At 37.8% G+C, this 16,382-nt stretch overlaps 1 long non-coding RNA gene across 2 annotated transcripts in view; it reads right to left on the bottom strand.

Annotated features, from left to right (window-relative positions):
- The window catches only part of LOC139118504 (uncharacterized), a 263,409-nt gene that overhangs the window by 128,394 nt on the left and 118,633 nt on the right, over positions 1 to 16,382 (bottom strand). The window lies entirely within an intron of this gene.

Raw genomic sequence — 16,382 nt, 5'->3', positions numbered from 1 at the left:
TTAAAAAATATAATATATATCCTCACAATTTTGAGGAAAGCCTAGTTGCAGAACAAAAAATTACAATCAGCATAAATATCCATAATCCAAAACTTATGTTGCTTTGTTGGAGGAACATGGTAAAGAACAAACATGAAATGTAATTGCATAATTATGTCATGTCCTCACATGGCTTTACTGATCTACCCTAGCATTGGAAACTGTTAGAGGAAAGGGAAATGGAGAAAGGTGTTCAGTGTGAAAGGCCTTTGGTCAACTCTTCCGAAGTCTGGGAAGTTGAAGTTAAATAGATATAATAAACTTTTGCTAGTAGGCTTGCAACTATCTTTGAGAAGAAAACATAGCAAATTGAATGTATACGTAAAAGGATTTAGAATGAAATATTATACTTTATATATCAAAGTATGTATATACATCAATATTTTATTTTCCTTTGTTGTGTCTTTTGTTGTACAGAAGATAGCAAGGAGGTTGACTGCATTAAAAAAGATGGACTGGAGCCCTGCAACTAAAACAAAGTACCAACAAGTTATTCAAAATCTCAACTTCATGAGTACTAAAGAAAGTACCAATGAAGAGCAAGCAACGGGCCAAGTACACCAGCGACCAAAGAGATTTAGGAAAAGGCTGCCCTGGGAGCGTAAAGAACTGAAAAGATGTAAAAGAAGTCTTGATGACATGTTTACCAAAACATGTTCCAACGCATCAAAAAGACTTCTTGTAGATGTCATTGACAGTGACATTCTGTCGAGCAGACAAATCCCTGAGGCAGCACCAAAGTGGGCAGCCAGAGTGCGAGGCAGTGGGAGCACCAATTAAACATGAAAACAAAAGTTTCATTTATCTAGCCTGCTGTAAGTTTTAATTCCCAAGTCACATTTTTATAAGTGTTTTTATCTCTGCTTTCAATGACACCAAGCTTATAGGATGTATGGCACCATCAGGTGTGTTGTCTACCATCCATCATATTTTTTTCATTTAAGGCTTCTCCTTGAAATCAGCAATTCAGATTCCTTTAGGCCTACTGTCTAAAGTACAAGTCTACAGATTTGACATTAATCAGATTTGTCTGATTGTGATGAAATATGCAAATTCGTCTTTTTTATGCTTATTTTGCTATTTTTTGAGTTAAAAATATATTTCCTTAACAGCTAGTCTGATAGGTTTAATGTTTGGTATATAGGCAATTTTTGTCATTTTTGATCACAAGTCATTGCAAATCTCCAAATACTGCCACTCAGACAGCTTTGATATTTGGGATACAGAGAGGTCCCTGGGGATGACCTATTTCAGATTTTTTTTTAAATTCTGTAGAATATGCAAAATTATATTTTTAGGGCAACTTGTATTATTGGTCAATTTTTACAGCAAAATGGCATGTCTGATAGCTTTGATTGTGGTGTACAAGTGCATAGGGATGATGAAAATGCAATATATTCAAATTATGATGAAATCTACAATATGTATTTTCGGGGCAATTTTTTGCATATTTTGGTCAACTCCCCCCCACTCAAAAATGACTTGGGTGATAGATTAATATTGTGTGTACAGATTCCTACAATTACGTAAATATAAAATTATGATGAAATCATCGTATTTTACATTTTTAGGGCAATTTTTGCCATTTTGGTATACAAAACTTGTTGTCAAAAACGGCTTGTCTGAAAATTTTCATTTTTGGTATAAAGGTTCCTTGGGGTAATACAGTGTATTTCTGCAGCTATTTTGGCTAGGCCATCCTGAATGAGCTATCAAAGACATAGCTGTGGAAATGCAGCTATCTGTTGGCGGGGTAGCGTGAGTTGCTATGCGGGTCAAAGGTCAACCCCGCCACGGATAGCTGCGGGCCAACTGCCAGCGAAAGTGGGTCCATTACGACGACACAACATGTATCGGAACTTTGAACAGCAAAATCAACCAAAGTGAGCGTAATTCAATAAAATGACCTATACCTGCCTGAACTCTGATTATTGCTCATTCCCTAACTCTTTTTGTGAACAAAATCTCTTGCTCGTTTATGCATTTCGACTGATTTTCCAAGGAGTGCTCACGATTTTCACTCCGGCAGTGAACTCTTGCCCTCACTCTATTCACGTTCGTTCCCGTACTTGGAGCACGTGACGTCCTTTTTAGCATATCAATGGAGGTCATTTTTAGCGCGGAAATAACGCACTGGCATCTCAACTGCGATCGTTTCTTATGGTCGCTTGCAATTCAATTTTGCCTTTTGCACAAAGATCGGTCTCCAGAGTAATTTCTTTTGAAATTTTCACACTTTCAAATGTCAGTTATGTGCTTGGCAGGATTTTTTTCCGCTTCATTGATACGCCAACAATGGAAATTACTTGAAATTTACCATATTTCCTTTCAAATTCAAATTACTCGTGTGTGTTGCAAACTTTGCATGCTTTGGAAATTTCAGTGGGGGAAATATCGCATCATATTCACAATGGAGGTCTTCAGCAATGATAGCGCCGTTTGGCAGACTCTCAAAACAAAACACAGTCTCCAATTTCCTTTAAGAAGGGAACAATGCAATCTCATTAACAAGATTTTGCAAAATGAGACATGCTTGGGTATATTGCCTACTGGCTTTGGCAAGAGTTTGTGCTATTTATTGCCATCGTTGATTTTGGATCAGACAGAGCCGCATTGAAGACATTTAAAATATAAAATATAAAAGCTATTGAATATAAAAGCTATCCATGGGATTGCACGGGGTCAAGATATTTACGATTTGTCCGAGTTGCAAAAGGAGGATTATGTTGCTTATCGACTATCACTGTGTTCTATGGACGGGAGAAGTCACGTGGACGCGGCACAAACAGAAACATGTGGAAAAATGCGTTCATAGGAAGACGCGTAGGTCTTTTTGTCTGTACTGTGATCCGTTCGCATTCTGAATTTCTTCTATTTAGTTTGTATTTTACACCTTAAGTTCAATAGAGTCGAAAAATAGTCTTGTAATGTACCACATGTGATAGGACAGTACGGTATATCAATAAAGTCTCTCCACCCTCTTCCAAGTAATTTTATTACTTTCCTACTGCCCTCTATGCACAGCTTACAATCGGTCCGTGAAATAAATTTAAGTCACTAAGGCCTAGTTTCAAGGCATAAAGCTCGTTTTATCATTAAATCATATTGTTTTAAGCAAAGTGAAGCCGATGACGTCTATATTCAGTGACAAAGCGCTACATAAAACAGGGCCGCATGAAAATCCCGACAGACCATCAAAATTATCCCATTTCAATGACCGAATTTTGTGGCTTTGATAGCTGTGAAAATGCAGGTATGTGGCGGGGAAGGTTGCGTTCATGCAGATCATAACAACCCGCAGTAGCGAATTAGGATCGTCTATCGCAAAAGCTTGCGCATAAGAAACGTAATTCAAGTTCTCTCTGTGATTTTAGATTGCGAAATAAAACGTTCGGCACGTAAATTTCAAGAACACAGTTCTTTAAAACGAATCGTTGATGGTTCGCATATTACCTTTGATAAGAACATGAGAGCGATTCAAATGGTGCCGGTAATAGCCACCTTAATTTTACTAGGGTTGTTTAACTAATATTCCTCTCTTACAACACAAGTATATAACAATGCGATAGGCCTAGTTCTGTCATGTTCCTTTGTTCTGTAAACTTTGCCTGCACAGGGGTGACACGTTCCGACCCGCATATCGGCATGTCGTCGAGATGAGAAGCCATTTACCGGCATCCCCACTACTGATATTGACAGCAACATGCACAGGAAGTATAATGAAAGAACGACTACTCCAGCAACTTTACCTAAGTAAAGATGTACATACGACGGCTGTCATACCAGATAGGTATGTCACTGTGCATATGAACATATCATGATTTTGTTTTCATGATCTGATCATGAAAGATCAACAAACATGAATCTATACCATCAACCTAAACAAGTATGAAAATTCAAACAATATAAAGTATACAGGTTTTTTGTCATTATTATGTACTATTCCGCAAATTACGGCAAGCCAATCATAACGACTTAAAATTTGATATTTCATTTCATGTCTGTTTAAAATAAGCTGTTACAGTCAGTGCCTGTTCATGCGGTCACAACTCGAAACCCCAGACAATCCAGCGAGAGTGAAAAAGAGCCAACAATCACGGCAATCATGATAAATTTCTACTTCTTCGTCACTTTCGAGTCAAAGATAAACTCATATACTGATGATACTTTTACTATTCTTGAGAGACATGTCACAGAAAAAACGTATTTTATGAGTTACTGTGACTTTTCTAAACAAACACCTAAACATTTTTTTTGCGCGAGAACTTGAATAGAAAATTATACAATGCCGTGAAACAATTCACAAAAGCGAACTTTTCCCGTATATGAAAAAGAACAGACATATTATGGGAAGTATTTTCAGCTTTTATCATTTAAAAGATCGAGTTGTCCTCTTAAATTTACTACTGATGAATTTTGTTTACAAAATGTTAGATATTTCAACTTTTCTTTAGGCCAAATATTTTCCTGGATTTCATTGCATCACCAAGTAACTCAGTTGAGGCTGAAATGTCATGGTATATCACCGAATTAAAGAACTGTGCAGAGAAAGAGAGGAAAATTTTGATTTATGTAAGGTACGTCTGCCAATTTATTTTTCAAAGTATCTTAGAAAAAAATTACTTGAGAGACCCGAAAGCGCCAATATCATCAAGTATTGACTTTGACACTTTTGATAAATTCAGAACTTTTTGAGAAAGCAGAGTAAATGTACTGTTTGGGACATATCATCACTTGTTCAAGGTTCTGCAAATATATATAATTACTTTGCTCCGCCTTTTTTCTTTTTCTCTGTGTCTATATATATAAAATATATATATATATATATAATATATATATATATATATATATATATATATATATATATATATATATATATATATATATATATCATCACTTGTTCAAGGTACTGCAAATAATATAAATTACTTTGCTCCGCCTTTTTTCTTTTTCTCTGTCTATATATAATATATATATATATATATATATATATATATAATATATATATATATATATATATATATATATATATATATATATCATCACTTGTCAAGGTACTGCAAAATATATATAATTACTTTGCTCCACCTTTTTTCTTTTTTCTCTGTGTCTATATATATATATATATATATATATATATATATATATATATATATATATATATATATATATATATATATATATATATATATATATATATATATATATATATTATATATATATATATATATACCGATACCTCTGTATGAACACCTATCTTTGCCTCTGACATGTACTGCCTGTCTCTTGTAGGAGTATTCTTCAATGCGGCAAAGTTTACACAGCACTGATGACTGAGCTTGGTCTAAAAGCTTACCTAGGAGGACACAAGCTGGTATCTAACAGATTACTGGATGTGACATCATGCGGGAATGGTTACGACAGACCTTGATAGAGTTTTGAAGGAATTTTCCAAACCCAATAGCACCATAACATGTGTATAATATGCACCATAGCGTTTGGACTAGGGGTTAATATACCAGACATAACTTCGATCATTCATTGGGGAGTCCGTGACAGTTTATTGCAGGACTGGCAAGAGGTGGGAAAAGCAGGCAGAAACGGCGCACAAGCAACAGCCTACCTTTATGCTCTTCCCAGATCAATTCAACATTGCCATGATAGCATGAAAGTACAAGGCCACAAAAAATAACCAATGTGTTAGATTGGAAATTCTGACAAATCTTTTCGTTGAAGGTATGGACAACTCATACATGGAGAATCTGGCCAGTAGACGGCCATGCGTTTCCCATTGTACTACTTGTGCATGCGATCTTTGTGTGTGTTGTTCAGTTTGCAGGCAAAGCTGCACATGTAACAAAACATACTAATACATCATGTACCAATCATACAACTCTATTTTAATCATGCAAAGTGTGTGATTATGTATAATATACTGGCTATCTCTGAACAGACTTGTCGGGCGTGATTTTATCTTTGACATACTCTATTTAAATTGAATTATACTTTGTCAACATAGTTTGCACATACATATGCGTCTATCAGTTTTAGACGAGAAATATACATAACCACTTTGTTCAACATGAACCTTCCACCTGCACTGATTCACTACTAATTAACGATTTCATATTTCAAAAGTTGTGATATTTAACCATTTCTTTTTTGCATGAATTCATAACGGTCGGGAATGAAAGTCAGATTCTGTATTTAGTCACGCAGGATGTCGATTAGCGAGGATTAAACACATTTCCTTTATCAACATCGTTAAATTTTTGTCCGGACAGAATTGACCTGAAGTGCACATCGGACAGACAAATACCACATGGTCGGAAAGTCAGTGAGTCACTTCATTATAGCCTCCTTTTAATTAAATCTGTCTGCTGGCAATAATAATGTCAAATCATCTCGTAGGGTAGGTAATAATACCATATCTCAATTGCGACAAGGAAATATGTAAGGAAGCAACAAGGTCATGTGTAGATCATTTCCAGCAGTCTTTGTTGTATTGATTTTCTTTGTCAAGGTACAGAATCATGAACTGTATGGAAACTTAAGTGTTGCTTCCTACCTAAATATAATTTTTAGCACTCTATGACTGGGCATAAGAACACAACATTGTCAATTATATGGTGAATAAGATAATTAGTGAATCGCGGTATACTTTGACAATCCTTTTTGCTGCCCATCAAGAGGATAAAAAACGCTTCCTAGTTGCGTGATGTGGCTACAACACGATATAGCCTAAGAAATGGATAACAAATACAGTTTGCCTACAGCTGAAGGGGAACCCCCTTCCCGTCAAGTATAACTTTGAAAATATTAAAATAGGCTTACAAGTTTCGACATCAGGAAGAAAATAAAAGACAGAAACCAGTGAGTGTATTACAATGAGAAAATATGTGAAAGTATGTCAATTTACACTTTGGAAAAAATGCCATCAATGTTACTGCAGCAACGCGGAAGAAAGCTTAATGCCGAGATAATCATTGGCCATTTATTTTATCACCGTGAACGTGGCAGTGCACGTGCCAGATCGACAATGTGAATGACGAGGTTGATATGATTTTGACAATTCTTGAAAGATTCAACGCCAAAATGTTAACACATCTGGTCATACTGTGTGTGAACAATAATGTATCCCGTGATTTACACGGGTGGTATTTGAACTCACCATCAATTGACACGAAGCTGTAGCTTTGTAAGCGATATCATGTAAATAAACCCTGAAATTTTTCGGCCAAAGTATAATTAGTTGTTTTGAGGCAAATCGTTTTTTGGGCACTTAAATACTTTCCAATTTGGCTTTTAAACAACAATTTTGGCCTTTCCTTACATAAACTGAATGCCGATAGTAGAAATCAATATACGGGACGATCTTGAGATGCTGAGTTCTGTTTTCGTAAACCAATCTACAGTGATCTTACTTTTATTATGTGTACAACGTGTGGTAACTTGTGCAACCAAATCTTCCATTGTAATATGTATTAATCAGGTAAATGGTATTTAATTTTTCGTTCTAATGTTCGGTCATTCAAGGTATTGCTATAGACCGAATGTTTGAAATTGTAGTAGGAGTATTTTCTGAAAATATCGATTTGTTGTGAAACATTGACATGGGGATCAAACACGTGACCAGAGATTACTGATATAATGGTCCTTGTCACATCGGACTGCTAATGTTGATGGTAGAACATATAGTAGCTGCATAAAACTACCGTAACTGTGTTAAGACAAACATGAGAGTTGCCACTGCATCTCCGATGAAACAAAGCGCAAGCTGTCACCCACAAGCGAAAAGATACATCCCTGCGGGAGCCACGCTACTTCAATGTGTTATCACCATCAAGAAGCAGGTGATATGCACACAAAGACGGGAGAGTGAGGGGGTTGATCAGCAAGGGTGTGCTCGGCACTCCGGCACAGGATACAAAAATATCCATGAGGAATTCTTACTATAATAATCACACAGTCCTTCAAAAGGTACTTGCATAAGAAATGAAAACGTACTAAAACAGGGATGTTAAGGGGAAAGGGGGACTAGCACGCCATCCATCAATCCTTCCATCTAGGCAGACTGAATGATAGACAAGAGACATGAGGACAAACAGCGATCAGCATAACCCTCTCGCACCGGGATCGATGATTCTACTTTGCCTGTTGATATCTCTCCGTCTGAGAAAGAACGACCGCGGGAGAGCCTTTTGTGTCTATATGATTATGGTCTAAGAAAGTCGGCAGACAAATGGTCATATTTCGGAAATACGGGCATGTGGGACATAAATGGTCATTATGCAATGTACCTCTCTTTTCTATATCCATGCTAGAAACCAAGCAACATGGGGCGAGATCTCAAGAAAATCTGGCTTTCTCAGTCAAAAAAAATACATAAAAAACAATGTGGTCGTCATCGTCAATACATCAACGCTTGATTGAAATGCTTAGTTATAAAATTGAAGACGCTTCACACCTATACAATCCGTGACAAATTGCGGCTAACCTGTTTACTACAACGAGATTTCAATACTTAGGAATTTGAAAATAGATTTTTCGTTGATTTTAGTGGTGAGCTACAATCTGTCGCATATTGAAATATACTCTATTTCTATTTTCTATTTGCAATATAAATTTATCATTTTGAAATAAGCATATTGGTGCCACTGGATGGCAGATGTAGGCCAACGCTCTGTCTAATTTGTCCACTAGCCCGACGTAAATTGAAAATAGAAAATACTATTTTCAATTTGGTGCAGACATGCGCATTAGCATGAAGCACCCACAACCCAGACATCAGAGAGGACCCGGGATTGTTACTTTGTATGTATTATGTCTTGAAACTATCTTCCCACGGATAGACTTGAGATACATAGTATGAGCTCAAATTGTTATTCTAGCACAAACGAGTACTTAACGTTCATTGGTTATTCGAAGTGACAATTTTATTTTAGGCGGGATTTTATTACTTTTAATGCATGCCATGTCAGAGTCAGATTTAGTTTAGGGCCGCTAGCCATGGACGGGTACGTCTCGAGGGCCAGTCCTCCGAGTAAGGATAAGTGAAGATATTTTTAATCTACCGGTACCTTCACCCGTATCAAGCCAACGCTTGAACATTCTGAGTGGCAACCATTTTCAACAAAGATCAATGTACTTGGTGAGCGATGATGCCTCGGGAAGACGAGTTTTGTGGCAAGACGAGGACGGAAACTTTGACCTGATAACAGGGGATCATGACCCACAGGTGCTATATGAGGTCCGAGGATTAAACCCTAGTGCAGCCACGGCCTCCAGCCCAACGAGACCATCACATTCGCCGACTGTTCATCCAAGTACTGCCACAGATGTTGGTATTCCGGACAGTTTCGTAGCTACGGCAGCTAGTGCACCGTCCCCTGGGGTGCGTTATGGTCATATGTATCAACAACCCGATAATGTTGTACACTCGTCACCAAGACATCTCGGCGTTTGGCCACCCGGCGTCAGAGCGCAACAATTTGGGCGATGTACGAGGAAAGCGGTCACAATGCTAGAATACAGGGATGAGAGCACTGAGCTGATAGAAAACTGCACTGTATTCATAAGGATAACAGAAGACTCTTGCAGCCTACAAAATGTTGCTGACCAGGTCAAGAATGAATTACAACTAATACAAACGCCAAAACTTCTCAACAGACATTATCTGCCAATAAGGGACACCGCCGTGACTTCAGGTAGGTTTATACTTGTGCTAAGTGATTGTGGATGCATGGCAATTAGCTGCAATAATTGTAGCCTATGCACTGGCTTTTTCTGTCGTGTTGGCAAGAACTTGCTATTTTCTTGGAGTTGGTATTCGCGAGAAATAAATCTGGCTCACACCGGAGAGCACAGGTGCTTGCAGAGTTGCTTGGATAGTAGATCGGCGGCCTGGGATGGAACTGTTTGGCCGAACCTTGGTAGTTTCTTCGAATTCCTCACTTTGACGCCGAAGGCAGACCCTACCGAGGTTAGGCCGAAGACCGAACACTTCGATCTCGGGCCTGCGATCGACAGTCCAAGCAACACTGCAAGCGCCTGTGCCTGAGAAACAGTTCAGTATTAATTGCCATCGACGCATCCACGCTTTTGTTTTTTCACCAAACCGGAGGAGCCAAGTCAAGTTTACTCCTGATCAAAATATCATCACTTGGGTAAAACTATCGAATTGCAAAACATGTACGGAGTACGTACCTGTTGTTTGGGAATTTTATCACTTTCAAGTGTACGGCTGGCAGTGATGCATTGAAATGATTCTTCGTGTTCAGAACGATTCCCACATCGGAAATCTTCCCCGCCCCCTTCAACTTTGACTTTGAATTTAGACATGCAGCGGAAGCCATCAATGCTGGTTTATTGAACAAATTAAGCCGCTTTCAACTTTGTTAGTGAGGGAACAAGTCTGAGAAGTTGGAATTAGGAGTATATCGTGATCGCGGCCATTTGTGTTCTTTTTTCTGAGTCGCGCTGGAGCCATCCGTCATGTACTTCGAACTTTCAAGCGATTGTATAGTTGTGACCCTACCATGTGCATGCTCGATTTGCACAAGTGTTGTAGCCCTGCGTACGATGCTGTGTGTTCCACTACAGCTAATCGCCCCGCTCACCACAGCCCTGCAAAGACCTGTACGTAGGGTCGGTGACTTCAAATCCATTTTTGGACTTGACGTAAAAAGCCAAATTACTGCCAAAATTCAGCGTTCTTGGGCCCAAGTCGTATCCCTGCCTACCTCAGCTACTCGATAGCCTCAAAAAATGCCAGTCTTTTATTCACTTCTCGTAAATAATCGTCGATGTCGGCAACTCTCTCGCCGATCCAGCTCTGGGCGCTGCCATTTTGAATCTCGAACTGTGTTCGCGCTGCCCATTCGCCAAGTTCGCAAATGCGAATTGAAATCAACAGTGGCGAAAAAAAATCGATCATAATTTGCCACAGTGGCGAAACTGATTTTTGTTTAAAAAATATGGCACACAAAGAAAGAACAGGGCTTTTTTTAGTCTTTTGTTGATCTGCGCTTCTCTCTCGGCGATTCGCGAAAAAACCTGTATCCACTTCCGTATTGTTGTGTTCTCTCCGACGTACGCCATTGCAATCGAACCAAGTCTCGCGAGAGATTTGACGTCAATTTGTCTACTGTCGCGAGAATTGAAACTGTAGACGTACGCAATCGAGCCCTAGTCTCGCGATAAATTTGACGTCATTTTGTCTAGTGTACAGCAGACATAGGGAACTCTCGTGAGAATTGAAACTTTTGCTACATATAGCAGACGTACGCATTTGTTATGGCGGAAAAAAAGAAACGTCGTCTGGCGGGTACCAGCAGTAGTTTTAGGCCAATTTCGTCGTACTTTGGAGGAAATGGTAAATTTGAGAAGGAAAAAGGCTGTGAATCGCCAAGTGGAAAAAAATCTCCCCAGAAATATGATCGAGACGATTCAAGATCGTTGCGAAACGGCTGGTTCAGTGAGTTTCCGTGGCTGATACATGACCGCACTGGAGGTTTGTTGAAGTGCAAGATGTGCATAGACGCCAACTTGCAAAACGTATTTACAAGTGGAAAACCTGACAAAGCACCAAAGAAAGACGATCTTACCAAGCATGCCAGAACAAAAGAACACAGGTACATTTACTGTTAATGTTGTTTTCACGATTTTTTTTCCGATCACGTTTAACGAAATGTGTATGTAGTTTTCATAAATGTGATGTCCGCGACATGTCCACGTGTTTCAAGAACATATCGACACAATATTCTGTGATCAGAAGTCAGTCGTCTACTCAAAATATCATCATAACGGATGAAAAAAATGCATCGTAAAGAAAATAATTAAACATATAACATTATTGTTGAAATTTACTAGAAATTGTTTCAGCTGTGGGGGAAACTTTCAGATAAGGCCTGTATCATGTATGTTGAATGAGATTCTCGACCGCGGGTCATCCGGGTACTTGAGTTTTTTTACGTCATTTTTGCGTCACAGCGCCGTGAAAACAAATAATTGAACCACCAACAAAATATTAAAAGTATCAATACATAAATGACATAATTTTAGTTTTGCTTTTTCCACACAATTCTGTATCATTCGCTCTTCTGTATCGTCTGATCTCTCCTCATTCACCTCGCTCGTATGCGTTTCACCTACTGACGTCACTCCGCGGTCGAGAATACAACAAAGTAACCTTGGTCCGACAAACCGTACTACAGCTGATTTTTTTTAGTATAAAATATATCTTACTGATATCAGTGAATCTTTTTCGTTTTCTATTTCCTGACTTAGGTTTGCTGCCAGTAGACCAGTTTTGCAACGTGATATGAAATGTGCCACTTCTTCAGCGTATAGCAAAATTAAAGATAGTATTGTTACCCAGTTACGGACTGTCTATACTATGGCTAAAGAGCAGTTGTCCAGTAGGAAAATGGAAGCTTTGATGGAGATGCAGGTGTTGAACGTAGGTGGGCACATGTTTTGAATCTTGAAGTTCTGCTTTTTGTGTACTAAATGATACGGTGATGTTTGCACTTACAACTTGATATGTCATTTAAATTTCTGTCCATTCATTTTCAGGGATGTGAACCTTTAAAACTTCTGGAGCATGGATCTACATTTCACTACACACATCACGACTGTGTGGATGATTTCTACAAATCTATCAAGACAGTCATCGAAGAAAGATATTATCTGACATTAAGACAGTCCATTCAAAATCTATGCAGCTCAGCTAGATGAGGCCACAGATGTGTCATCTTTGTCTACTTTAATGATTTATGTTAGATTTGTAAATGTTGAGGGAGTAGTGGAATCACATTTTCTGAGTGTAAATGAATTGGAAAGTTGTACTGCTTCAGCCATTTATGAAAGTGTTTCTTGTTTGTTGGTTGACAAAAATCTCAACCCTGCAAATTTAATCTGTCTTGCCACGGACAGAGCAAGTGTCATGAGGGGTGTGAAATCTGGTGTTACAACCAGATTTAAGGAACGTAATCCTTACCTTGTTGCAAATCACTGTTTGGCACACAGACTAGCCCTTGCTAGTGAAAAAGCAGCCAATCAAGTACCTTACCTTGTTAAATACATACGTGATCTGAATGAGATGGGTAAACTTTTAAAGTTTTCACCTAAATTACTGAGAATCTTACAGATGAGTAAAGCTGTACATGGGGAAGAGGCAGCCCAAAAAATAAAACAAGTGTTTTTCACTAGATGGCTGTCATTCAGTGATTGTGTAAATGCTCTTGTTGGTTGTTTAGACAGTGTAATTTCATGGTTGTTGCAAATTTCACAAGATACTTGTAATCATAAAGCTTTAGCAGCAGGGATGTTAAAACGGGTGGCTACATACCAATTTATTGCCATGACCTATTTTGCCGCAGATGCCCTTGGGTTGCTATCAAAATTGTGCAAGGCGATGCAAAGGGAACGTCTTGTATATTCTGATGTAAAAAGTCACATAGAGGGCACAGTAGTTGCATTACAAGCTTTGCTTCATGCAGATGGGCCCTTTTTTGAAGAGTTCAGAAAGCTTGTATCTGATATGCCAACTGATGAGGGCACACTGTTCAAATCTCATAAAATTAAAGATTCTGTCTCTGAGAGGGAGAAATTTGAAAGTAACAAAACAAAGTTCATAACAGAAATGGTGAAACATCTGCATGAATGGTTCCCTGATAGTGGGCTTATGGATGCTTTTTGTATTTTAGACCCACAAAATATGCCAGAAACCCTGAGTCTAACTATGGCTGTGATAAACTGCAGGAACTGCTTGATCATTTTGGCATGCCAAAACCAGACAACGCTGGAAATATCCATGAGCCAGCTATCAAACCAAGTGAGGCAAAGCTTGAATGGGTATCATGAAATCTCTTCTGTGTGGTAACAGGAAAATGAATACTCAGGTCTTTTTCAAGAATATTGTATTTGAGAACAGGGAAATATATTCTAACATGTGTTATTTGTATGCACTGGCTCTCACATGTCCAGTGACATCTGTAAACTGCGAACGAGGATTTTCTCAGTATAATTTGATTAAAACTGCACATAGAAATTTATTGACTGTACCCCATGTAAATGCTTTGGCAATCATATCTGTTGAAGGCCCTAGAATCAGTGATTTCGATTTTGAGGCAGCATTTGATGCCTGGATAAATATCAAAGATAGAACAGCCTTCTCAAATTTGATGAAAAAATTGGGGAGGGAACCTGATTCCTTGGAGGAGGATTGTGATGTTGAAGGGCTAATTGATTCTGTCAAAAATGTTGCTTCACATGTAGCAGAACTTACCTGTATGTTAGATGGTAAAGAGAAATGATTCATAACTTTGTGAGGTGGATGAAAGGTACCATACTGAGAAAAATGTGAATTGAAAGGTATCATGTAATTTTCAGTGTTAAAATAAAGACAAGTAGATAGAAGGTTGATGTGTTGATAGTTTATTTGTGTGCATGCAACCAACACTGGAGATTATACTATGGCATAATACACAGCTTTGTTTTCGTAAAATGTGTGGCTAATAAAATTTGTCTGTGGCTAATAAAATTTGAAACTATTAGCCACAGTGGCTACCAGCTTTCCAAACCCAGCGCTAACACAGTCGAAGGGCGAGTTTACCCAACAACCCTTGCGAGATACCAGCCAGTTGCGCGCAAACAAAAGAACATCGGGCGGATACCGTGACCAGACAGTGGAGCTATAATTTACTAATTAAAATGCTACTACTGTGAACAGACTGTGGATCTCAGCCATGCCTAATTGACTAAATAAAAATATTTGACATTTTATTGCCCTTAATTAAGTATTCAAAATCCCACAATCCCTTGAATCCCTTGTCATTACAAACTAAGCCAGCAATGGATGACAAGTGTGTGAATTGTCATGGTCTGTTTGGTCACAAGGCCAATGACGAAAAATCATTGCAGGAAAATTTGCCACATGCCAAAGTGTCAGGAGTGGAAGTACTTGAGCATGAATTTAGTATTAATTTGACCCCAGGCAAAATTAGATATTTGTGCACAACTTGCTGTCGCACTTTAGCAAAATTATACAGTAGCAAGTCAAAATACAATGAAAATCAGCAGAATTTTGTAAAGAGTGACCAGGATACTTATCTTACAAATAAGATCAGGAAAACTGTATTTAGCCCTGGAAGTCGCCCAACAGGAATTGCAAAGAGAAGACGCATGGGAACACCGATAAAGAACAACCAAACATCTTTCACAAAGGTAAATATTAATATTTTACTCTTGAATCTTTGACAAATTTAAACTTGGTGTATTGATAATGTACTGAAGAAGTTGTTATTGATGGTAAAATATTAGAAGCTATGTAATCATAATTTGCATTTTTTTTGTAGGTGACATCATATAAAATATCAGTGATAAAAAATATTCAGGTGTCCAAATATTACCAAGCACTAAATATACTGTGCAAGAAGAGCAAACCAGCGAGAAACGCTGTATTAAAGATTACAGCCAAAATTTTGGACACCGAAGTTAAGGAATATTGTAAAAGTGACAGCCTTGCTGCCAAACCAGTCACACTGAAGAATTTAGAAGACTTTAGCTGGGAAAAACTCATCCATGAATGGAAACAAGAGCTCCCTGGCACATATTCCTGCATAAAGTCCATGATAACAAAACGAAGAAAGAGGTAAGGTATTTCCATGCAAAAGATTTAGCTGTCTTTTATTTTCCATTTTTTTATTCTACATAATTACCTGCTATATTATTTGACTGCATGTAGAAGATCGTACTAAATAAAATAAATGACTACCGGTATATACATGACTATATAGCCTAACCTAGCCTCTTGACTCTTTGTTTATTTTACACCCCATTACAAGGACGTTAATCTCTCATATACACACATCTTGTAATTAATTAGTCATATCAAGATATTTAGTTCAAATTTTCAGGATAACTCCCTTACTTAATACTTTCTCCAAAGAATATAAAAATTGTATATTTGCAGCCATGATTTTGAAATATGACACCAGTAAATATTAAAATTTAACTTTTCATATTTTTTTTACATATTTGAATATAATAATAATTGGATAGTACTTAAAATTACCAAATTAGTTATAAATATGTTGACACTATTAATTGTAAGATGTGTACGGCAGGATTTGTAAGTAAAATTTGTTTTTATGATTTTACATGGGTTTACATATCAAAAAATATCATTTGATCAATGATATCAATGATATCATATCAAAAGCAGCAATATGCGAAAACTGGGAACACATAGACAAGGACGAAACACTAAGCCTGAATGAAATATTTCCACAACAACCGATCATCGCATACAAAAGAAATCCAAACATTAGCGATATACT

The sequence above is a fragment of the Ptychodera flava genome, chromosome 19, assembly GCF_041260155.1.
Source record: "Ptychodera flava strain L36383 chromosome 19, AS_Pfla_20210202, whole genome shotgun sequence".
Classification (NCBI taxonomy): Eukaryota; Metazoa; Hemichordata; class Enteropneusta; family Ptychoderidae; genus Ptychodera; species Ptychodera flava.
Note: the sequence above shows the minus strand (reverse complement) of the source record. Positions and strands in the feature narration are given on the sequence as shown.